The sequence below is a fragment of the Crocodylus siamensis genome, chromosome 15 (assembly GCF_052110815.1).
Source record: "Crocodylus siamensis isolate JL-2025a chromosome 15, ASM5211081v1, whole genome shotgun sequence".
Taxonomy (NCBI): Eukaryota; Metazoa; Chordata; order Crocodylia; family Crocodylidae; genus Crocodylus; species Crocodylus siamensis.
This window is the reverse complement of record NC_143409.1, coordinates 50356982-50383241: the sequence shown is the minus strand read 5'-3', so window position 1 is coordinate 50383241 and position 26260 is coordinate 50356982. Positions and strand designations below refer to the sequence as shown.

At 48.5% G+C, this 26260-nt stretch overlaps 1 non-coding gene and 1 pseudogene across 1 annotated transcript; both read right to left on the bottom strand.

Moving 5' to 3' along the window:
- Positions 1–20136: 20136 nt before the first annotated feature.
- Positions 20137–20208, bottom strand: TRNAE-UUC (transfer RNA glutamic acid (anticodon UUC)). The gene has a single exon. It is a non-coding gene; the product is annotated as a tRNA-Glu (tRNA).
- A 3305-nt stretch (positions 20209–23513) lies between these two features.
- On the bottom strand, positions 23514–23686 carry LOC149852721 (U2 spliceosomal RNA; annotated as a pseudogene).
- Between the last annotated feature and the right edge of the window lie 2574 nt (positions 23687–26260).

Genomic DNA, 26260 nt, shown 5'->3' with positions numbered 1-26260 from the left:
GCTGGATGGCTCTGGGTGATTAATGTCCCTTTGGCACTGGGGCTCCACTGGCAGCTGCTCCAGCCCCATCTTGGCCCCTAACTCCTGGTCATTTCATGCCAGCATCCCCTCCCCCTGTCCCCCCACACCTGTCCCTCCTGTTGCCCTGCTGTGTTTGACTGCCCCACAGATGGCTTGGGAGAACCAAGAAAGGTTTGAAGGACTGGATCCACCCAGATGAAACACACACACCAGAGGAATACCTGCATTTGTACTAGCAAATAGACAGGGGTGGATCCGGGCAAGAGGTTGAGCACCACTGGTCTAGAGAATTGTGATTCCTTCTACCACGGGATTGCCCAGGCTCCTGGGCTTTGCTGGGTGCCCCCCATCTCCTCTTTTCTGTGCCAGGGGTTTTTGAAGTCTTCCCCCAGGCACTGCGGGTGTTGGCTGTAGCCAAGGCTGGGGAAGGTGACTGGGCTGTGCCAATGCTCCTGCAGGGACCACAGCTGGAGGAGGTTCCTGGTTCGAGGGTCTTGCCCCTCCACTCAGGGTCAGACCAATCACCGTATTTGAGGCCAGGAAGGAAGTTTACCCCATGGTGAGATTGGTGTGGACTTGTGGGGGTTTTGCTTTCCTCTGTAGTGGGGGGTTGTGGCCCTCTACCTGGGATCTCTACATTGGCTACTGCAGTTCTCCTGCTTTAACGGTGGCAATTTCGGGTGCTAGGTCTGTGTTGTATCAAAGTTGACGGTCGTTGACCTAGCACCTGAAGGGACCTCCAGAAGTCATATCTAGCCCAACCCCCTGCTTGAGGCAGGATCAGCCCTGTCCAAACCATCCCAGTTTAGATTTTGCATTTTCCTGGGATGGTTTGGACAGGGCTGATCCTGCCTCGAGGAGGGGATTGGATTAGATATGACTTCTGGAGGTCCCTTCCAGCCCACTTCTCTGTTATTCTCAACCAGGATGCTTTGAGATCATTTCAAGAGCATGAACACCACATTCCCCCAGAGGCTGGGGGAGCACAGTGCAGTCACCACCCCCACCCCCCTTCCTCTTGATTCCTGCTTCACCCAAACTTTAAAACAAACTGCCTGGGAGAGGCAGTGGCATTTCTATCCAGGCAGCACTGAGGGAGTCCATTGACTTCATGGCTTATTCTCATCTCCACAATTCCTGCTAATCTCTTTCCACTCTGCTGGTGTGAATGCCCCTTTTTCCTTTTTAATGTCCTTGATGTTCCACTCTTCAAACCATCCTTTCTTCTGCCATGTTGCTGCCTGTCAACTATTCTTGGAAATATCTCCCTTCTATTTCACAGCCCTCCAGCTTGTTTGTAACACTAGTTAAAAACCTTAACTCAGGTGTGGCCATATGAATACAGGGGTAGGAATAACTGGCAATGAAGAACAGGAGGCACAGCCAAGATTTTCACAAAGACTAGATTTTGCTTTGTGAATCTGAACAAGAGACATACCTTTAACTATAATGACTACCAAACTAATAACACAATAGCTTTTGACTATTTTTACCTAGTTTGTTGTTTTTAACTCTCTCTCTCTCTTTTATATATATAGAAAACAAATGTAACTATTGGAATGTGCATATATATATATATATATATATATATGAGAGAGAGCGAGTGCGTGTGATAAGAAACAAGTATGCATTCCAATAGTTATATTTGTTTTCACTTTGATCTTAAACTCACTGAGGCAGGAGGTCTCTAGACAGGGCCTGACAGCATGGGGGGCTCCAATATTGGTCATTGCCTACCATCAGAAATGTGAAATGTGAAAAAGAGAAACTGTGAGCTCAGGAATTGAGCAGACAACGTGCCTACTGGGATTCAACCACCCTTTACAGCTGGGTACAGCAGGAATAGATACCTGGCAAGCCTCCCTACCCTGCCATAACTCACTTCAGTTTGGTGTAGAATTACCCTTAGGGCCAAAACAGGGCTAGAATTACGCTTGAATAGCTGCCATGTGTCTGCAGCTAATCCAGGGCAGCTCTTCGAGAAAAACAAACAGGCTACCATATTTATTAGCAAACCACATGCCCCAGATATACACTTTTCCTTGGGTATAAAGCAGAAGGATCATTTCCACTGACTTGCAAGTGACTCTGTTTATATGACCCAGGAGGCTGTTGGCTTTTCAGGTACAGACAGACACACACACACAGAGCCAAAAACAGAGACAGGCAGAAACAAACATATAAAAATAAGCACAGCAAGCACACACACATACATACAGAGGCAGAAAGAAACCAGTATGTGTGCACGCATGCGCGCACACACGCAAAGAAACAAACCACAGCTTGCACGTATACACACAGAACCAAACACACATAATAAGCACAAAACACAAAGAGACACACAGACAGACAGGCAGAAAAAAACACTGCATGCACACAGAGAAATACAAAACAAAAAACAAAAAAAAAACCCCACAGCACACACACAGAAATGCAAACAAACAAACTCCATAACGTGCGCACGCACACACACACACACACACACACACACACACACAGAGGCAGGTAGAAAAACACAGCATAGTCACACACAGAAAAACAAAACACAGCACACACACCAGCAGAAACAGACTTGGTGCACACACACACAAGCAGAAAGAAATATGAAACTCATACACACACACACAGAAATTGCAGAAAGAAACACAGCACACATACAGATAGGGAGAAAGAAACACGGTACATGCACACACACACACAGAGGCAAGCAGAGACAAACACAGCAAACACTAAAAAAAACCCCAGCACACTCAGACAGGCAAAAAAACCACGGTGTGCACACACACACATGCACGCACATCCACACACAGATAGGCGAAAGAAACACAGCAGAAACACAGAGAGAGGCAGAAAGAAATGCATACACCCAGAGACAGGCAGAAAAAAAAAGGTACACATGCAGAGAGGCAGAAACAAAACAGCACAGACACACACACCACAGAAAGGGAGAAAGAAACACAGAGACAGGCATAAAACAGACACAGCACACATACAGAAACACACACAGACAGGCAGACACAAAACACAGTACACACACCCACACAGAGGCAGAAAGAAACACAGCGTGTGCATGCGCACACACACACACACAGGCAGAAAGAAAAACCACACCCGTGCACTCACGCAAAGCCAGGCACAAACAAACACAGCACATAGAAACAAACAGAAAGAAAAACCACACCCGTGCACTCACGCAAAGCCAGGCACAAACAAACACAGCACATAGAAACAAACAGAAAGAAATACAGCAGACACACACTCACAGGCAGAAACAAACATGGCACGCGCACACGCACGCACACACAGCACAATCACAGAGACAGGCAGAAACCACACACATGCAGAAAGAAACACAGCACACGCACAGATAGAGATAAGCAGAAATAAAAGCAGAGTGTGCACACATGCATGCACACATGCAAACAGAGACAGGCAAAAAAACCCACAGTACACACAAATGATGACAGAGGATGCAGTGACAGGGAGGACCCAGCTAACTATAGGCCAATCAGCCTAACTTCCATCCTAGGGGAAATCCGAGAAAGGTTCATCAAGGAGTCTATCTGCAATAGGCTTGCAGAGGGTAAGATTGTGAATGACAGCCAGCGTGGCTTCGTCGCGGGCAGGTCCTGCCTTACCAACCTCATCTCCTTCTATGACCAGGAGCTCACCACCTGGACACAAGAGAGCAGGTTGACACTGTATACCTTGACTTCCAAAAGGCCTTTGATCTAGTATCCCATGATGTCCTCGCAAGAAAATTAGAGGGTTGTGGGCTTATCTCCAAGACAGTCAGGTGGGTGAGAAACTGGCTGCAGGATAGGACCCAGAGTCATAGAAAAAGGATCTGTGTCATCTGGGTGAGAAATGGGCAGCGGTGTCCCACAGGCCTCAGTGCTTGGTTCAGTACTGTTCAACGTCTTTATTAACAATTTGGATGTGGGGGTGAAGAGCTCACTGGCCAAATTTACGGATGACACCAAGTTATGGGGGTGCAAGGTCACGCTTGAAGATAGGCTACGGATACAGGCGGACCTAGACAGGCTGGCAACTTGGGCGGACCGGAATCTGATGAAGTTCAACACTGAGAAATGTAAAGTGCTCCACCTCGGGACGAGCAACCCCCAACACACCTACAGGCTTGGCAGCACCAAACTGACTAGCACTACGAATGAAAGGGACCTGGGGGTAACCGTAGACCACAGAAACAGACACACATCATTGGTAAGCAGAATCCCCCGGGGGGTAATTGCTCTGCCCTGTGAAGCCTGGCAGGGCCCCTGGGTCTGAGACTAGGCTGGGAGCTGGGAGCCAGGCTCCTGGACTCCCCTCAGCTCTGGAGAGGAGTGAAATCAAACAGGGGCGTCAGGATGAGCATTTCTCTTGAGCTCCCGCTGTCTCATGTGCTGCGTTACACCTGGCCCACAGCTGCCTGCCCACCCGGCAGTTGGGTGTCAGCCTCGTGGTGCCCCCTTCTCCCCTTTGGGCTGGCTCCGGGACTGGCCAGCGTCCCCCCAGGGGTCAGGACTCCTGGTTGCATGTTGCACCAGCTGCTTTTGTTTCACCTGCAGAAGATTTCTAATAGCCTGAAGTTTCTCAAAGCCTTGAGCAGCCAGGGGCTGGGCTTTGCTGATCTCATGAGATGCCTTCGAGCTCAACTTTCCTATGATCGCAGCATCATAGGAAATTAGTGTTGGGAGGGAGCTCAGGAGGTCACATCTGGTCCAACCCCCTGCTCAAAGCAGGACCAGCCCCAGCTGTCTCATCCCAGGCAAGGCTTTGTCTGTCCGGGTCTTTGAAACCTCCAAGGATGGAGAGTCCACGCGCTCACAGAGCCCTGCCTCTGGAGGTCTCCGTACGCGGGGATCCCTGACTTCCCTCACTTACAGGGAAGCATCCTGAGGTTTCCCAAAGGGAAAGCTGCTGGCATGTTTTTAAGCCTTCCTCAGAGACACTGGTTGTTGGTTGCAGCCAAAGCTGGGGGTGCTGACGAGGCTGTGCCAATGCTCGTGCTGGGACTAAAGCCAGAGATCCCTGGCTAAAGGGTCTTGCCCCTCCACTCAGCATCAGGTGGAGCCATATTTGGGGTCAGGAAGGAATTTTGCCCCATGGTCAGATTGGTACGGACTGAAGAGGGGAGGGGGGCTGCCTTCCTCTGTGGTGGAGGGTGTAGCCCTCTACTTGGCACCTCTTGAGCGTATATGGACAGCCTTTTACCGACGCAGGACGTTGGCTGTCACAGTTCCCCTGCTTTACCTGTGGCAGGTTGTAGTGCAATGTCTTCTGTTGTGTCAGGGGTGATGACAGTCTTATGGAGAGTTTAAACTATGGATTTAGGGGATGGTTTCAATAGGGTTGATCCTGCCTCAAGCAGGGGGTTGCACTAGATGACATCTGGAGGGCTCTTCCAGCCCTACTTCTCTACGATTATCTGTAAGTGGAGAAAGCCAGGGACATGTTCCAGGCACCTCAAGGGCCCAGTCTTACCCGGGTTTGCAGATGGGGTCCCGCAAGCCCCCAGACCACCAGTTCACAGCAGAGAGAGTGTGTGGGTAGCTCCAGGCTCCCCCACTCTCCTGCCACCAAGCACTGGAATAAAGCAGCATGATTTATTAGCACCTTTTGTCCTGGCCAGTGACGTGGCATGTCGAAGGGTAGGGACATCTGTTCGCTCGCCATTCTGGTGCTTTAAAAATGCAGGTGGCAGCACCAGTGTGATTTCAGGCAACGCCTGTTTCTACCCTTAGAGATGCTGCCTGATCTGGAAGAGTCGGGAGTTGGGAAACAGTCCCTCAGTTGGCTAGTGTTAGCACTAAAAATCCAGGGTTGTGGACTAGCCTCATTCGATGAGTGACAGAAAGGCTTTATTTACTACAAGTATTTAAAATCAAGTCAAGTGAGCCCAAACCAAATCAAAGTCCAGCAATTAGCTATAAGGTGATGATTTCTCACCAAACAGGCGACGGAGAGGCGGCCCGTTTCTCTTCAACTTCTCGAGTAAGTCGGGCGCATCAGCAACTGGTCTCAGAGACATTTCTCACTCTTGAAGCACGCACCCTGTTTGGTGTTTTATTGACTTTTTTCCCCTTAGTTTAGCATCTTCAAAGCAGTCTTTTAGTTGTGCAAATCAAAAGAGTGTCCCAAGCAGTAACTGACAGGAAAAGCCTGCTCATTACTGGTTATCAGAAATTTTTAATTTGAATGAGTTACCTTCTACGGTAACAAGAGGTGATCCAGTTTGAAACATATCAAGGAACTGATTAACAGCCAGGAAAAATATCCTGAATCCGGAGGAGACATCTGTAACATATGGAGTGATGTGCCTCTTCCTGCACATCAACACGAGTTAGTCGCAAAACCATCTGCTTGGTGGCAGGAGAGTGGGGGAGCCTGGAGCTACCCACACACTCTCTCTGCTGTGAACTGGTGGTCTGGGGGCTTGCGGGACCCCATCTGCAAACCCGGGTAAGACTGGGCCCTTGAGGTGCCTGGAACATGTCCCTGGCTTTCCCCACTTACAGATAATCATAGAGAAGTAGGGCTGGAAGAGACCTCCAGATGTCATCTAGTGCAACCCCCTGCTTGAGGCAGGATCAACCCTATTGAAACCATCCCATAAATCCATAGTCTAAACTCTCCATAAGACTGTCATCACCATCCGACATAAAGCTGGCAAGTCAGTCAGCAACACAGAAGTCCTTGACTTCAGAAAAGCCGACTTTGACAAGCTCAAGAGGCTTCTCGGTCAGGCCCTCAGGGACCATGACCCCAGGGAGATGGGAGTTCAAGAAGAGCGGTTGCTTCTCAAGGAAGCGATCCTCAGTGCACAAGCTAAATCTATTCCAACACGGAGGAAAGGCAGCAAGAAGGCACAGCAGCCCCCCTGGCTCTCCAGGGACCTAGCGGACCTCCTGCGGCTAAAAAGTAAAGCCTACAAAGGATGGAGGACGGGATTCACCTCCAAGGAGGATTACTCCGCACTGGTCCGGTCCTCCAGGGAGCAAACCAGGAAAGCCAAGGCTGCAACTGAACTCCAACTAGCTTCAGGCATCAAGGACAACAAAAAGTCCTTTTTCAGATATGTGGGGAGCCGGAGGAAAAGCAAGGGCAACGTTGGACCCCTGCCAAACCAGATGGGGCAACTGACAACTGACGCCCAGGAAAAAGCCAACCTATTAAATAGGTACTTTGCGTCAGTCTTTCATCAGTCACACGGGATGCCCATGCCTGCTGTGGGACAGGGAGATCCGGGTGATGGGGATCCCCTACCCTCCATCAATGCTGACCTCGTGAAGGAACACCTTGAGAAGCTGGATGCCTTCAAGTCAGCCGGCCCTGACAATCTGCACCCCAGGCTACTCAAGGAGCTGGCGAGCGTCATAGCCCAGCCCCTGGCACGGGTCTTTGAAAACTCCTGGCGCTCTGGTGTAGAGCCCGAAGACTGGAAGAAGGCCAATGTGGTGCCGTTCTTCAAGAAAGGGAGGAGAGTGGATCCGGCTAACTACAGGCCCATTAGCCTGACTTCTGTCCTGGGGAAGATCTTAGAAAAGTTTATTAAGGAGGCCATTCTTGATGGACTGGCCCAGGCTAACATCCTAATGGATAGCCAGCATGGGTTTGTTGCGGGTAGGTCTTGTTTGACCAATCTCATTTCCTTCTATGACCAGGTGACCTATCACCTGGACAAGGGAGAAGAGGTTGATGTCATATATCTTGACTTCAAAAAAGCTTTTGATCTGGTATCCCATGATCACCTCTTGGCCAAACTGCCCAGTTGTGGCCTTGGCTCCACCACGATCCGCTGGCTGGGAAACTGGCTCCGTGGTCGGACCCAGAGGGTTGTGATTGATGGCAGTCACTCATCGTGGTGCCCTGTGACCCGTGGGGTCTCTCAAGGCTCTGTCCTTGGACCCATACTGTTCAACTTCTTCATTAACGATGTGGACATTGGAGTCAGGAGTGGACTGGCCAAGTTCGCCGATGACACCAAACTTTGGGGCAAAGCATCCACACCAGAAGATAGGCGGGTGATCCAGGCTGACCTGGACAAGCTCAGCAAATGGGCAGATGAGAACCTCATGGTGTTTAACACCGAAAAATGCAAGGTTCTCCACCTTGGGAGGAAAAACCTGCAGCATCCTTATAGGCTTGGCAGTGCTACATTGGTTAGCACTACAGAAGAAAGAGACTTGGGGGTCATCACTGACCACAAGATGAACATGAGCCTCCAATACGATGCTGCGGCTAGTAAAGCGACCAAAACGCTGGCTTGCATCCATAGATGCTTCTCGAGCAAATCCCGGGACGTCATTCTCCCCTTGTACTCGGCCTTGGTGAGGCCGCAGCTGGAGTACTGCGTCCAGTTTTGGGCTCCACAATTCAAAAAGGATGTGAAGAAGCTTGAGAGAGTCCAGAGGAGAGCCACGCGCATGATCAGAGGTCAGGAAAACAGATCTTACGATGACAGGCTGAGAGCCATGGGACTCTGTAGCCTGGAAAAGCGCAGGCTCAGGGGTGATCTGATGGCCACCTATAAGTTTATCAGGGGTGACCACCAGGATCTGGGGGAACGTCTGTTCACCAGAGCGCCCCAAGGGATGACGAGGTCGAACGGTCACAAACTCCTGCAAGACCGTGTCAGGCTGGACATAAGGAAGAATTTCTTTACTGTCCGAGCCCCCAAGGTCTGGAACAGTCTGCCAGCGGAGGTGGTTCAAGCACCTACATTGAACACCTTCAAGAGTAAATTGGATGCTTATCTTGCTGGGATCCTGACCCCAGCTGACTTCCTGCCCTTTGGGCAGAGGGCTGGACTCGATGATCTCCCAAGGTCCCTTCCAGCCCTGATGTCTATGAAATCTATGAAAAGAAATATTTACCATAGTAATTAATCAAGGATAGACATTTCATATGATTACACACCAGACACCTAGGAGTCAGCTTGAAATCATTCTGAATATAGCAAGATAAGCTGGAAGAGATACTTCATTATTCTTTCTTAGATGGCCTAGCCATGAACTCACATCCTCTTGCAATATGCAGTTAGCATTATTATTCTGCATTTTAACTTTTGTGAGTAGGCCCAAGCTTAGCATGAGTTTCAGAGTCACCAGGTAGTATCTATTCGACAGTTTGTTGAAGTCAGACCAAGGGTCTGCAGAGGTCGCCTACTGCTCTACAACTAAGGGAGCAGTTGAGATGCATTCATCTCATTCACTGTATGCCTTGATTTATTTGAACCACTACCCAGACCCTGCAAGATGAGCGAACTGTGATGAGAACAATGTTGTTTCCAGGCGGCATGGCGGCTATCGGATTCCCGGTTGCTCTGGGTAGGGCTGAAGAAGCCATTGCCTGTGCCAACGAGGAAAGGTATCGCTGCAGCTTTGAAGTGTCCAGATACTCCTCGCAAGTAGAGAAGTTCTCCCAGGCGGCGAAGCAGCACGAGGAAGGCATCCAGTGTGATGAGAGGAAGCTTGCGGAGATCGAGGCAGAGGGGAGGAAGCTGGCCACACTTCATAGCCAGATCTTCAGCCTCCAGGAGCTCCTGCAGTGCTGCCTTACCTTCATGGGCACTCTGGTGGGGAGAGCCCACGTGGCCAACGTGACCACAAAGGTGGTTTGCAACACTGACTCCCTGAGGCACATCTTAGAAGGGGTAGAGCTGCAGATTTGCACATTGCTGGATGCTAAAGGCTTTGAGGCCAGTGGGCTGGGGGTCCTGGCCAGCCCTGGAAAAGCCGGCTCCTTCTGGAGCTAAAGGGCTTGCCGGAGCCATGGAACCGGTGCACAGGGAACTGTTCCAGATTTTAGAAGTACGCAGTGTTTTGTGGAGGAGTTTTGTTTTATTTATAATTCTGCTTCTCATTGTTTACGTCTGTATCAGAGTTTCCATCTCCTTGAAGAGATACCCCCAGTGCAAACTCTCCCTTGAAATCCCTGCTTAAACTCCAGCGGAAATTGTGCCCCCAAACGGCAAAAGGTGGCAAACCAGAAAAATGTCACATGAGTTCACAGATTTCCAATGAACGTCTCATTGATTTGGGGGACGGAGGGGAAAGAAACGACACCTTTTTGCAGGTGGGCCACAAATTATCCCCACACCACCCCCAAGTGCCACGCCAGTTCCTTTCCCCTGCCCTATTTGCTGCTCTGCTTCTGGCTCCCTACCCTGCACTCCCTGCCCAATCTGATGCTCTGCTGCCTGTTCCCTGCCTTTGTTTCCCTGCCCACACTGCTGCTCTGCTTTCTGCTCCCTGCCAAATCTGCTGCTCTGGTTTCCACCCCCTGCCTTTGTTCCCCAAGCCAATGTGCTTTTCTGTTTTTCACTCCCTGTCCTGTGCTCCCTGTCTGATCTGCTGTTCTGCTGTCTGCTTCCTGCATGATCAACTGCTTTGGTGGTTTTTGTTCCCTGCCCTGCAGTCCCAGCCTGATCTGGTGCTCTGCTGTCTGCTCCCGCTTGTCTGACACTTTGCTGCCTTTCCCCGCCCTGATCGGCCCCAAGCTGCCTGTGCCTCTTACCACCCATACTCCAGTTTGTCCCCCTGGCCCTCCCTCGGATTAGGGGAAGAAGCAATGGTTCTGCCTGAATCCAAGAGCCAGGACTCATGTGTTGTTTATACCAGTGAAAAGCAGACGTGGCCCGTTTGATTTCAGCAGGATTCATGTATTGTAGTTGCAATTCAGGTATTTATAATGCAAACAGAACCCTTGCCCGAGTTAGAAAAGTGCCTTGTTGGAACAGAATTAGGGTGAATTTCGACCTACCCGAACCGTTGCTGGTCCCCATAGGGGATAAACAGCAAGTGGCGGGGTCTTTGCTCACACAGCGTTACTGGGGGTCAGCTGCCTTTGATGCGGGGGCTGGTCCCGCGTTGAGCAGGGGTTGGACTATCTGGTCCCTTCCAACCCTCATGTTCTGTGATTCTAGGTCGCCAGGTGGAAAGTAGCCATAGCTTGGCCCTGAGGCCCGAATGACCACCCAGGCCACGTCACTTGGCTTCCCCTCTGTCCTCTTGCTCTTCTTTGCACACTCATTAAGGACTTCTTGCAACTTCTGTCTCTGCTTGTTGTCGCTCCTCTTTCTGTTGGAGAAATCAAGATAATTGTCTTAAGACAAGAAATGAAGACAAACCTTTGTCATGTACCCTGCACAAAATTAAAGGACTTATGGCTGATAGCGGCTCCCTTGTTTCCTTTCCCTTTGTTTTGGTCAGCACCAGGTTATGGCTGCTGGCAGGTATCTTGTGCCATTTCATGGCACTGAGTTCAGCACAGCTAGAGCATCTAGGGCATTTTTACACGTGCTCTGGGGTATCCGGGGGGGGGGGCTTTAATTATAATGGGTCTGAGAGCCACTCTAATTAAAGCGCCAGCAGTGTCTTGTGTATCAGCATCCCCCTGCTTCAAAATGGCAGCAGACATACTTTAACTAATCCTCATCAAATGAGCTTTAGTTAAAGCACCCCAGCCATCATTTTAAAGCAAGGGGAAACTGATACACCAGGTACAAAAGCATGCTAATTAGCACACTCCAGCAGACTGTTAATTGGGTCTGCTCTGACGCACTGTAATTACAACATGTTGGAGCAGCCTTCCCACATGTCTACAGACAGACCATGGTACACATCTGTGTAACTGGACCCCTGCTTGCTAAGACCGGCCATAATTTCTGGGAGTGACCGACGACCTTCATGGGCCTGAATCACGCGCCTTGATCCCAGGTGCTCTACATTTCTCCTCTTCATCATTCTGGGATTGATAAAGCAGTTCAATTAGATGTAGTTAAACTCTGAAACAAGTTGTGGAATGGGGGGTCTCTTTCATGGGAGGCTTGGCCTGATAAATGCCATAGATGTTTAGACCGTCGCCCTCTGAGTTAGCTCACGTGACAAGCATGGTACGTGGTGCTTGGAGGTTCTTGGAGCATGGGTTTGACCGGCAGTGGGAACAGGGTAACTATAGCTGGCAGATGCATCAGACTTGGATTTGAGAAGCCCATACAGACTCCCAGGGGCAGGAGCCAGCGACTGATCAGGGCCCTTGGATCCTTGGAGCCCATTGTCTTCTTGATCCCTTGATCCCCCTGCCTGCATGGGCCAAGAGCTCAGCAAGAGCTGCCATGGCATGGATGGAGTGGCTGCCTGGCTCCCTATGGCTGGGAGAAGTGAAGAGGGCAGGATAGATTTGCATTGTATCGACTCACTAAATCAGAGGCAGGCTGTAGCACAAGCTGGGGTGAGCCCAAGCTCACAGCAGGAGAGAGAATCACAGACAAATCACAGAAGAGCCCACCAGTTTGTAAGCTGAGTCGGGAATGTCTGATCATAATTTGTATAAAAGGCACCTTGTAAATACTACTTGCAGGAGTTCACAGTCCAGGCAGAGCTGACCAAGACACAACTTCTGACAGGGAACAACTGCAAGCCACTGACACGCTTCAAGGAAAAAGAAATTGAATGTAAGTAAACTTTAGGAACTTCTAGAAACGGATTAGTAGTCCCGTTAGACAAATAGACTTTTTGCCTATTGCTTTGAATTATATGTATTTTTTTTAGTTTTGTATTGCCTTAGGAAACTCCATTTTGTATTGCTCTGTAGCTTGACATAAGTGCTCGACCTCTGTATGCTGCATGTGTGAGCGAATGGGTGACAGCGTGTCTGTGGAAAAGGGAGACACCAGCTGGCTACTGCCTGAAGAATGCAGGCCGATAAAAGACCAAAACAAGAAGAATCCGCCCCTGAACAGCGAGACAACAACGGCAATCCACCTTCAAGGAAGAACACAGTGATAACACAGCAGAGGACTGGGTGAACTGACAAAACTATAGAAGATGGGGCAAGACATATCACTTTTGGGTCTTGTTCTGCATGTCATCCTGAAGCATCAGTTCATCCGACAAGAGAGACTGGCAGGAGCCCAGCTTGTACGCGTGATCAACTTAGCCAGCCACTAAGTTGATCCGAGCAACGATAAGACTGGTAACATACCAGCGCAGAACAGAAATCAGGGAATGAATGTTGGGGATGCGGGGGTGGGGTGTATTAAGCGCTTAATCGATAAACGTAACACTTTGCCTTATCCCCCCTTATAGGGTCTCACTTGTGATTTGAGCACTGGCAATTTGTGTAACATTTAATTGGTGGAGAATTGCGGAAGCGGGATATAGAGGCAGCTCCGTGTTTATTGTTCCCCTGGTGTGCGCCCTCGGGGGGGGGGGTAGAAGTCCCTGAGCTTAGGGGAGAAGTTCGATTCTTGCCGATTAGGCAGAGGATCAGAGATGTTTTTGTTCAGAAGAAAGAAGGAACCTAAGAAACAGAAACCTGGGAAGGAAGTTTTTTCAATAGTTTCACCTTATGTGCAGGAGATGTTTGCCATGAAAAAGGTTTTACAGGGACTTGGTCGCAATCCTTGGGCAGAACAGGTGGTGACAGATGCTGGTTCCTTGTCAGGTATAAAGGATAGACTGGAGAAGTACCTGGCAATTTACAAGCCGTGGACTTCAAAAGAAAAACAGACTGCTGTCTTTTGGTTATTGTGAGAAAGATGCCAGGATGCGTATGATAAAGTAAGGAGAGAGAAACAAGAGAACAGCGCATTGCAAAAGGAGCTACAGCAGGTTGCGGAGGATCGGGAGAGATGGAAGGCTACAGCTTTGGGGGTTCAAAGTCAGTTGGAGCCTTTACAAGAGGCATACCGAGAAGGGGATATAAGAGAAAGTGAATTGTCGAGAAAGGTGGATGAACAAGCTAAATATAAAAAAGAGACAGAAGTCTTACAGGGCATGGTGCATTGGCTTACCCTAGAAAAGCCCCTGCTAACTATAGCCACTATGAGTCGATCATTAAACACCCGAAACACAAATTAGGCTTCACTACTCACCAGATAGCTGCAGTTACAGGAGAAAATTATTGTGAAGAAGAAGATAGGGAAGCGACCCTTTTGGAGGGATGGGATAGAGATATTCAGAATGGGGAAGGAAAATTTGTACAGCAGTTACCCAGGTTGCTGAAAATAGGGACAATCAGGATCATGTAAAATCCACAGCCCGGACTGTAGTCCCCCTCCCCACTTCCAACGTACAGGCCATGGCATGAACATTGGGAGTTTTAACTAGAGAAAATCTGTCCCAGTGGGCTGTCTGTGCCTTACAACTGAGTGTCTGGCAGGAGGTAACCCTAGAAGACTTCAGACGCCTTTTTACCACCTATGCTGTTACCGAACTACAAGGACTTGTGGATCGGGTGGTATTTGAGGACCATGCTCGTGTTCCAGCTCTGGGAGAGCAGCTAGGAAGGCGACAGCTGCGAGTGCAAGCTGCAGCTATGTCCCAAGCTCCCAGAGAAGACCCTGAGCTGTGTCTGTATCGATGGGGCCTGATGCACCTGATGGCAGGAGTAGCCCAGCCTGTAAACACTCGGGGGCATGCTGCGGCTAATCTTGATGCAGTCAGTTTTGGTGTAAAGGCCCTTTGAGACTGTGCGGCCTCACTTACTCCCCACTATGCTAGCCAAATGGGGACAAGGACTGCAGGGCAGCCCAATTCTCTGGTCACCATCCGGGGCCAGATTAGGCAGATTACAGCCCATGGAGTCCCTCAGATTAAACAAGAAAGAGGGGCAGTTGTAGCAGCATCAGATACAGTCACATCCACTAGTGAGAGTGGTGCCCAGTTTAAACCAGGAGGGGACCACTTCAGAGGCAGAGGATGTGGTAAAGGCAGAAGCAATTTGTATCTGACCCTCCAGCCCTGTCAACAAGAAGGGACGGGATTTAGAAGGGGATTTATGAATGATACCTCAGAAGCCTACGAGAGAGAGCTGTAATTTAACATGGTGAGTCCTTATGCAGAATAGGGAGCGCTTTGAGCAATGAGATCAGGCCCCTAGGACAAACATTGTAAAGAAAGCTCTCCAGACTGAGATGCAACAGCCAAAGGGGGTGGCGAGCGTCACCACTCCTCGTGCACCACTACCACCGCCACCGCAGCAGGATTAGGGGTGCCCGCTGGACGTGGGGCCACCTCAAGAGACAGGAGCACAACAACAGCGGAGGCTCATAGGCAAAGTTACTTGGGATCCCGGGGGGAGACCTACAACTGGTGTCCAGCATGGAGATGGTGCTCCTGTTTTAACTTTAATTGACACTGGAGCAGCAGTTTCACTAATAAAATTCACCCCACATGATGGCAAAAAGTCCTGACAAGTTACCCTAGGATCATTCCAGGGACAACCAAGTATTGTCTGGGAGTGGACTCAAAAGTACCCCTCCCCATACAAGGTTTCCAGACCAAGCGGGAACTAATTCAGACCCCCAACACAACAGGGGATGTCATTCTAGGAACTGACTGGCTCTTCAAAAATAACATGGGGATTGATTTTCCCAGGGGAGCCTTATGGAAATTAGAAACTCGTCCTCACTGCTCCCGAAGAGCCATAATTTCATAGATTTCATAGACATTTGGGCTGGAAGGGACCTAGGAAGATCATCGAGTGCAGCCCCAATAACAAAAGGGGGTGAGAAACAAATTGCAGCCCAATCGGCAGAACAAGTCGAAGAATGGCGGTTAAAATGCCCCGCGGTCAGGATGCGTAAGAAAACAGAATAAGGTCATATCAAAGCCTGTGCTAAAATTATAGGAGAATTGGTGCTATCCCCAAAGCAATATTCCTATCCTAAAGAGGCAGAGATTCAGCTTATGCAGATCATTCAGGATTTAGGGAGTTATTAGGAAAACTAACTCCCCTTTTAACTCGCCAGTATGGCAAGTCGTGGCATCTAACGGTGCATTATAGACGGGTTAATAAAGGCACAACCTCCATGACTCCTAGTGTGGCAAACATGACAGAGGTCTTACAGGAGATACAAGCTACAGCAAAATACTTTCCTCTAACTGACCTGTAACTTTTTCTTTGCTATTCCTTTACACCCAGAGTCACAAGCTAGGTTTGCTTTCACAATGCGGGGCAGCAATGTACTTTCAGGGCTTTCACAACTCACCAGCCCTAGCACACCATCATGTGGCGAATATGCCAAATGACCTGTCTCCACGAGAAAGACCCTCGTTGCCTCCTATGTGGACGATAGCTTAATTTTTGAAGATACAGAAAAGCAAGTACAGCAGCTCACTGACAGTGTTTTAACTCTTATTCAGAAAGCTGGGTTTAAAGTTAATCTGGAAAAAGCTCAGTGGGGGCAAGCACAAGTAACATACTTAGGTATGATCATTGGAGAGGAGGGGAGACAGACCAGCAAAAAGTGCGGGCACCAACAGAGGTGCCAGCACCCACACATGCATATTCCCTGAGGGTCTTGCTTGGAGGATTTAGTTTTTTAAGACCTCACCTTTACAAGGATGCAGAAAGCACTCTTCCGTTGTGGAAACTGTTAAAGAAAAAGACTCCATGGCACTGGGGACCTGAACATCTTAAAACAAAAAGCCTTAATGGCTCCAGGTTTGCATTTTCCTGATGAATCAAGGACGTCTATAATTCACTTGGCAGCAAATGAAAGGGCTTTAGCTGCAACACTGCTTCAAAACTAATGAGGCAGGCAAATTAGTGCTAGTAGCTTATGAATCCAGGAAGCTTCAGGAAGCTGAGTTGAATTTTGACCCCTGTAAGCAAAAATGCTTAGCCATGATTTGGGCCATACAGTCTTTTGAATCCCCGTATTGGTACTGCTCATATCACTATCCAGAGCGCGCACGCTCCCCTCAAATACATTTTATCTGGCAAATTCATGGGAGGAAAACTGTCTAACATCTGCATGGCACAATGGACTAATTTTAATCAACAGAGCAGTCACTACTGAAACAGTGTCTAAACATGACATGCTAACTCATGCCTTAATTGAAAGGGGGAAACAGCATGAGTGCCCAAAGTCAGGGCCACCCAGAAGGCTTATGGGGCCTGGGGCAGGTATGATGTTGGGCGCCCCACCACTGCCCCCTACGAGGACCCGTGTGTGTGTACAAAGCCGGGGACCATGTGCGAGAATTTTTGCACACGCGCATCACGTGTGAATTCTCACATGTGGCTCCTCCTTCCCTTGCCCTGGAAAGTGGGTATAAGTGGGCTTTCCCTGCTTGTTCCCGCAGCAAGGAGGGCTAGGCAGAGAGAATTTACCTGGGAGGCAGGTTACTAAAGCAAAATGACATTATCAGTTTGCAAGTGGAACATTTATTAAACTTATGCTACAAAGTTAGGAACTTAAGAGCACAATGAGAAGAGAAAAGTTTAAGTAAAGTATTTCTTTCTCACTCTCTGGGGTGCAAAGTCATCAATTACATCATCATAATTTATTTGCTTTGCATGTGCCTTCTCCACTGAAAGCTTGACCAAATCGTTCAGCCTATCCTCCCTGATCGCTGACCACCACAGGTAGTTCTTAATAATCTTAAGCTTACGTAAAGTGCACTGTCCGGATGCAACGGAGACTGGCAAGGCAACGAGCACTCTCAAGCAAATTCACATCTGAGGGAACACCAATCCCACACCTTTGCCCTAAATCTGGTTGAGAAGCTCAAGTGCAGTGCCCGTGGCTCCTCCAGAGGTGCACACATTTGAGTCTTTCCTGATTTTGTAAAACAGGCAAAGTTCTTCTTGCAACTCATCCTTGTTCGCATCTTGTGGGTATCTGGTGGACAAGGACTCCACAGACTTTGCAATTTCTTCATCCTCTGCAATAGCTGGTGGGTCAAGTATGCGTGAGAACAAGCTCGAGAGTTTCCCCATGGGCTCAGCTAGGCTTCGGAGATCCGAGAGGAGCATATCCATGGCTGTGATGAACACTTCAACCCTGAATTTATCTTCAGAGGAAGAGATAGTGTGTTCTGTATTGGCTGGCTCATTGTGGAAATGCTTCATCCTTCAGATTCCTCTGTGTGTGCTCTCGATTTTGGTGATGACCTTATCTTCCGTGAGAAGACTTGGTCAGGAATCATTCAACCATTGAATTTCTTCCAGGAGGCTCTTGACACGTTGCATCCCTTCTTCCATGGTGAGCTTGGAGCCTTGGACAAGCTTGCTTTGGATATTGATGGACTGCAACATCTTGTACCACACAGTAGTCAGAAGGCTGAACTCAAGGATTGCATCCACTCAATGAGACCTGAAACATCAGCCTGGGTTTCTGCTGTGAAGTCCAGTTCTTCCTCAATTTTGGAGAGAGAGTCCAGCATCCCTTTAGGATTTTTCACGAGGGGGTGAACAGCATCGATTCTCGAGCGCCATCTCATTGTTGATGCGGCGTGAAGCGACAGTCCTGCGGTTCCTCAAGAATTTCCCATCTTGCAGGACTGCATGAAAATTCAGTGTACAGCTTCTGTACATTTCCAAAGTAAGTTTTCACTTCAGGGCATGGGTCCCACATAGGTTCAGAGTGTGCACTGCAGGGTGAAAACAAAGCCTGAGGAGTTTCAGCCTACATCCTAGTTTTCATGCGTGGTAGTTCCCAGACATACCTGAAGCATTGTTGTACCCTTGGCCTTTGCAGTTCTGCAACTCTACCTTACAGTCCGCCAGTGCTTCCTTTATCTGCTCCACGATATCTACTCCTTTCTTTTTATTGCAGTCCACCATCTTCAGAAATCGTTCGTGCACATCCCATCTTCCATCTTTTTCATATACATATCTCATGATAAATACCAGCTGCTCAGTATGTGAGACCTCAGGTGTCCCCATCTACAATGATTCCATAGTAGCGAGCGTTTCTCACCTCCTCAAGAATCGCATTTAGTACTTTCTTGGTGCACACCTCCAAATACTCATTCTGACCATGCCAGGACATGTCATGTGCTTGCCTTCTCTCCCCAGCCATCCGATGCTCCGTAACGCTTTCAAGGTGGCAGTTCAGATCTTGACTGTTTTTACTGCTGAACCGTACAGTAGAAAGGAACAACCCGCTGTCGTCATGCCCTCGGGTAGAACGTGATCCTCGCAACAGCAAATTTCATTCTGCCAGAAGCCAGGTAACGTCAACCAGACCTTGCAACGCTATACTCCACTTTTCCTTCTCTGAACATACACCCTTTTCAAGAGCATTATCAATGGCTCCTTTTCCACCAAGAGCATTTGCAAGATCTTTCCACTGTAAATAATGTTGAAGATGACGAGAATTGGCCTCGTGACTCTTCACTCTGTCATACAGTTTTCTCCAGTTTTTGTTCATGCCCCATGGCAGAATCTGAAATGGTGCAGGGCTTGATTTTTGTTCTGATCTCGGAAGAGACAGCATGGGAAGCGGAACAGGACAGCTGCCTTGTTGCTCCAAATGAGCCAGTCCCTTTTCACACTCTCGTCATTGGACAGTCTTGCAGAAAACAGATGTAGGGAATGACTGTATGGAGGAATCGCGTGGGAAGCTTGCAGGTTTGGGTGGTGGGCCCTTGGACACAATTAGATCCCTTTGCAACCTAGCGAGATGCTTCCAGGTGGCCTGGTAATTAGAGAACATTTCCTGGTGAAGCTCAGGCGCAGATCCAGAAACCAGATCAATTGTTTCATTTTTCTTATTTGATGCTATGTCTCCTTCAGCTTGCACCACCAAACCCGACTCATTTGCACATTCCCCGCTGCATCACGGCTTGCTTGCTTGGTGATATTTTCATGATCAGAATATTCTTCATTCCCTGCAGTGATGTGCCACCTGCATCACCTGCTCCACTTCCAGCTTCCTTATTTCCTTTCACCACCCAGCCAAACTCATCCAATGTCCATCTCCCCTTTTCATCCTGAGCTTATTTCTCATAGTTTCATAGTTGGTCAGGTCAGAAGGGACCTGAGCAGATCGAGTCCGACCCCCGCCATGGCAGGAAAGAGTGCTGGGGTACATCCAGCCTCCTCTTAAAACCCCCAGGGCAGGAGCCAGCACCACTTCTCTTGGAAGTTGGTCCCAGATCCTAGCTGCCCTGACCGTGAAGTCACGCCTCCTGATGTCTAGTCTGAATCTCCCCTCCGCCAGCTTGTGACCGTTATTCCTGGCCACTCCTGGCAGTGCTCGGGGGAACAGGGACTCCCCCAGTGCCTGCTGGTCCCCGCTGACTAGTTTATAACAGGCCACTAGATCCCCCCTCGGCCTTCTCTTGTGGAGGCTGAGCAGTTAAAAAGGACGTGTTCCCTGACCGGGAATCGAACCCGGGCCGCAGCAGTGAAAGTGCCAAATCCTAGCCACTAGACCATCAGGGAACCCACAGAGGCAAAAATTCATTGCCTTCTCCTTTCTTTTTGATGCCTCAGATTGCTAGGTGTGCTTCATCTTTTCTTACACGGAGGATAAGGGGATAGGAGTGAAGTTGTACCTCTCCTGAGCACCTCCAATTTCCAACCCCTTCTGGCAGAGCTGCTCTCTCCTACCGGCTTGCTGGGGCCCGGCTCAGTCTGCCAGGTCTTCTAGTTGTGGCCGGCTGGCTGGCCTCCGCCACTACCCAGGAAGGAAGGGTTCCTGCCTTCTGGCCTGGCCTCACACCGCTCCTAGGCCTTTCCCATTGCTCTCCAGTGGGACCTTGCCTGGAAATCCTAGGTGGTGCACATGTAACCCCCATAAGCTGGGTTGTGCTTGGTGCAGGCTCGTGGGTATGGCAGGGGATAAGCAGGCCCTGCCCCTGTTTAGAGGGAAAAGAAAGTAACTGCAAAGAGAGTAGACAGAGGAAGGAGGATTGATTTTGTACTGTTGCTGGAGAATAAACTTGTACGTTTAGTCTTTAACCCCTTGATTAAGGGCGTTGTGAGACTGTTCATATTCTTATGGGCCTTAGTAAGCAACTCCTGCTGTCTGAAGGACCAGAAGAGAGCAAATCGTCTCTACAATACTGAAAGCAAGATTTGCAGTTTGAAGCACAGGCTTCTTCAATCAAGAAGGACTTTAATTTTTTTTTTCCTAAGAGTTATATTGACACTTTGCATTTAAGTACTTTTTGAAGTGGGGAAACGTGTGAACCTGAATATGCGCTCTGTCTAATGTTGTTATTGTCCTTGGCAAATATAAAGAAAACAATATATATCATTTTACTTATTATAGTCTTGGAAATTGGTTTCTGACTTTGGCCCTTAAGAACCCACAGAGCTTGCATATGCTCACGACTTGAACTCTTTCCCCTTGGAGGTCTTTCTGGGACAACAGCCCTGCTCTGCCACCGATCCCTCCTTAAACCTTCCCTGTTCCTTCTCTCCTTGCGACAGACTCTGTCACCAGGGCTACTTGCCCTAGGCCCTCAGCTTCCCAGAGATAAAGAAAGACAGTACCTTACCGTGACTGATTTAGACCCCCCTTTGGACATCAATGCAACAATCACCTAAACCTCAAATTAGCATCCGTTTCACACACAGCTATGCATAATATCTACTTCCTGGTCGGGGATGGGTCCCATAACGTCACAATGACGTGTTGAGAATGATTCAGTGTCATCATACACTCTAATGCACTGATTTCCTCTTTTTTATGAAAACAAAATACCAAGAATTCGGGTGAGCCATGTCGCAGGGCAGGGACCAGCAGTACAGACAGGAGCTGAGGCTGAGGGCCCTTGCTTTGCAGGGGCCCGGGGCAAATTGCCCCAGTTGCTCCCCCTCTGGGCAGCCCTGCCCGAAGGCACTTTAGAACAGAGGATAGCTTTAGCAGAAGCACCACCATTAGAGGAATTAGACACCAAAGGGCAGGACAATCGTGTGGTTCACCAATGGAAGTTCAATGATAATAACTGGGGGGAAAAAAGTGTCAAATATGCAGCTGTAAATTTAGGGGAGGAAATTTTGGAGGGTGATACAGACCATGGATCTGCTCAGCATGCAGAAGTGCATGCTATTTACCAGGTTTTAAAGTTATATGAAGAGGCTCCCCGATCAGCGTATATTTAGGCGCAGGTGGAAAGGACATTGCATAAGTAAAAGAGAGGCAGTGGGTTTTCCACTGGGTAACCCAACACCCCCCTTTACTGAAAATCAGACATGTAAAGGCACACAATAAGGATAGGTATTTAGAAACATAGTGGAACAATCGAGTAGCTACCCTGGCAAGAAACAGACCTATAGCTGTTGTCACCAGGGGATCGAGCAAAGAAGTCAGACCAAATAATTCCTTTAAATGCTGATACTGAAGATGAGTTACCTCAACAGCCATCTCAACACATCCCTGGTATAATAGAAAAACAAGTCAAGCAGATTGCTAAGTGGGAAGGTTTTAAAGATGATGTGGAAACGTGGGCTAGAAACTGCGTTTGATGTGCCATAGAAAAGCCTCAACCTCCACATTGGCAACCAATGATGTGTCAAAGACACTTTGGACCATAGCATCGGATTCAAATTGATTTTATTGAAAAATTGCCTAGGAGTAAGGAAGGATTCTGGTATTTGCTTGTAAATATTGATGCATTTTCTGGGTGGGTAGAGGCTTTCCCTACTAAGAACAACAACGCTGGGATAGCAGCCAAAATGCTTTTCACTAAAGTAGTATGCAGATATGAGACTCCTGAAAGCACTGACTCTGATAACAGAGGGGCCTTTGTAGGAAGAGTGTTTACTATAATGCTTCAAGCCCTAGGAATTAAACAGAAATTACATATCCTGTATCAACCTCAATCTTCAGGTCAAGTTGAACAAATGAACCACACCATCAAAGGGGCACTGCAGAAAGTAGTAGACTGTGCAGGGAAGAATTAGCCTGAGAAATTACCTTTGATTTTAGCTGCCATCTGCAGCAGTGATAGACTGTGAACCAAAATTCAGCCACACCAGATTTTATCTGGACAACCTATGCAACTAATAATAAATCCAGAACAGCTTACAGAATATCTGGACCACCACCCAGCGGCCACAGAAAATGACTCTTTTCAATGGTTAGAGCATCTGCGATCAGACAAGCGTACCCTGCAACATAGAATTAATGGGGCAATTGAAAAACCAAGGCAATGGCAATGCAGAAACAAAAGGCCACAGACTCAGCGCTGTGGGAAACAGGAGACCAAGTGCTGTATCTGAAACTGGGCAAAAAGGATCATACCCTAGCCTCCAAATGGATGGGCCCATACTCCATGGTTGATAGACTGAGTCCTTTGATCTACTGAACTGAGAAGGATAGGAAACTTAAGTGGGTTCATGTTTCCCAGCTGAAGTCCTTCTCTTAACACGTTTACTTGCAATGTTTATGTTTTTCAGATTTAACATATATATATATATAGAGAGAGAGAAGCTGCATGTGATGCTGGGAACCGCATGGCACGAACACTGCATATTTTGGCTTAGCCTTGCTTATTGCTTTGTTAAGACTGATCAGCATGTTGTTACATTCTTGTTATCTTTCTTTGGAGCATTTTAAATTGTGCAAGTGTTTTACTTTCTGGAAGTATCTTTCTGGGGTATCTTTCTGGAAGTCAGTGAAGCAAAAGATGTATAAGTCTGTTTTTATGTTTGTATTACGTAACTGGTATCTTATCCTTACTATACAGTTTGGCACTGAAGAAGGAAGACCACTTCATGATTTTTTTTTTCTATTTTTTTTTTTTTGCACCGGTCCTAGAAGCACTGCAATACCAGGTCAATGCATGGAGTGGATGGAGCAAGCTCCAGTTCCACCACCCAACACCACAAAGAATCTGCTCAATATAGACCTCCGATGGAGGACATATCAGAGATAATCACTGACCCCGAGCCACCAGGTCATGTGAGGGGCCCATGCAAACTATGCATGATATCTGCCCAGAGCCAACCACCTTCTAGATCATGGTGTCTCCCCTGACAGGTAAATATGTCGGAGAAGTGTTTTTCTGAACTCTCTAAAGCCATCACCTGGGCCCCATAGACTTCAAAGAAACCACAGGAAAAACAAATACTAAGCCTAACATGGTGCGTTAAATGGTGGCAAAACCACCACCCCATTCACAGATATATATCAGGATAACACTGTAGCTGCCATAAATTCTGTGCAAGTTGGGGTCTGGGTAAACCATAGGAGTGACACTAATCACACCTGGGGATGTGGAATTAAAGAAGAAACAAGGTCTGGCACTCTAGAAGGATTTAAATATATCCTGGAAACCGTACTTTACTATTGGGAGACTTATCCTTATCAAACACAAGGCTCCTTATTGCAAGTAAATGCCAGAGATCTACGGGCATTGCTGTTGTATCAGTGTGATTCCTTGGACTGTCCCTTTGAATCTTGTTGGCCTGTAACTCAGCAAATGTTCACTTTTCTACAGGGGAATCCTACTAAGGCACATTTTCCTCAGGTGCTTAAATTACAACCCCCTACAGAGATGCAATTAGCACCCTTAATAGTTACCTTGCATATCAAAGTAAACTGGATAATAAACAACTTAACTTGGATTAAACCCAAGTGCAGGTCCTACAGTGCTCCCTCGTTTAATGCCTGATATCAGTCATTACAGCACGAAGACACTCGACAAAGACGTGATTTAACTGACTTAATATACAGAGGGCTAGGAGCAGGCATGGGGATTTTAAATTCTGTGGCTTTTGGAAGCATTAAAAAAACAAGGTGAGCACTACTGAGGGCCTACACCACACCAGTGCACAGGGACAGGAACATCAGTTTGCTGAACTCACCCAAACTGGCACAGGTACTCTTGAATTACAATGGCATACCTGAAATCATATAAACCTTTGGGCTCAATATACCACCCTGAGGGACACAGCCAGTAAAATGGCAATAGCAATGCAGCAGGCTGAACAACAATTACTAGCTACTGTGTTACCTGAAACTGATCTGGAGTGGACAAGAGCCAAGGATATGAGTGTTTTAGCCCTATTATCGGCCTGACATGCAGACAACATATTATCCCCTTATGTTCCTGGATGGTATAGGCCCCTCCAGACAGACTGATGATATAAGAACTTGAACTGGGCAGATTATTGTGCAAGTGATATGTTTCCAGCCAGACTGACACAGAAAATTATTATGGCCTGTTGTAGCTTTGCCTTTTATTAAGGGAAGACATATCTGGATACCTCGCTTAGTCAGGACACGCATAGATAGCAATGGAAATATCATAAATCATTGAGTTTGTGATAGATGGACACCACGACAGTGGATACGTCCAACTCTTCTCATTTTAGAAGAACCTGCCTAACACAGAGCACAAGTCTGTCTACTTGGTATTGGGATGAACTAAACAATGAAACAACTAGAGTGCATTATCATAGAGAAAGTGGTGTCTGTCTAACTGGGTTAGCAGGAGTTGTTCGGAAAGGGAGGAATGTTGTGTAACGTACCCATAGTATAAACCCCTAAACTGACCTATTATTTCCCAATTCACAAAACAAAGGGAATCCCTGGAGATAGGAATAATTTGCTTGATATTCATTTCTCCTTAGGAATCAAATGGTCTACCTTCAAGTATTGGTTACAAAATTCAAGCACGTATTCTAATATAATCAAAGGCATAGCCCGGCTGTGTGTCTGTCTGTCCGTAACACTTTCAGCCAACTGCGCATGCGCGGCCCAGAGGGCAGTGGCGATTGACTGCGTGGCCCCGGTGTGTGACTGTGAATCCTCCCTGGCAGGACAGCAAGAGCTGCAGTTTGAACCCCCGCCCACTTTTGCTGCCAAGTTTCAAACCGTGGCTTTCACATTTCGTCCCCTGGAACCTGGGAGCAGGGCCCTTCCCCAAGGGGGTGCGGGGAGGGGCCTGCAGGGCCCGGGGGGCTGCGTGCGGGGAGGAGAGCGCCGAGCCGGGGTGGGCCAGTCAGGCCAGGAGCGCTGCGCTGCGCTTTTGCGGGCAGTGGTGCTGGGAGGCCTTGGGGGCTGTGGCTCCCCAAAGTTCATCTTGGCCCCCCGCAGCCACCACCCCTCAGTGCTGCGGCCGGCCCACAGGGACATGGCATTGCTGGTCCAGCCCGGTGGCCCTCGGCATCTGCCCGGCTGCACAGGACAGCTGGGAGCAGCGCCTGTAGGGCAGTGGGACAGAGCCGGGGGGGGCTCCCAGACTGGAGGGGGGAGGCTGTCTGCAGGGAACGTGTGTGTGTGTGGTTGTACACATACCTCTGTGTGGATCTGTGCATGTGTGTAGGTCTGTGTGCCTGTTGGGGGGGTGGGGGGGTATTGTATGTGCCCGTCTGTGCCTCTATGGGTCTGTGTGCCTGTCTGTATGTGGGTCTGTGCCTATGTCTGTGGGTCCGGGTGTCTGGGTCTGTGCGTGTGGGTCTGTGTGCCTGGCTGTGTTTGTGTGTGCGGGTCTGTGTGTGTGCCTGTGAGTCTGTGTGTGTGTATCCGTGTGCAGACTGA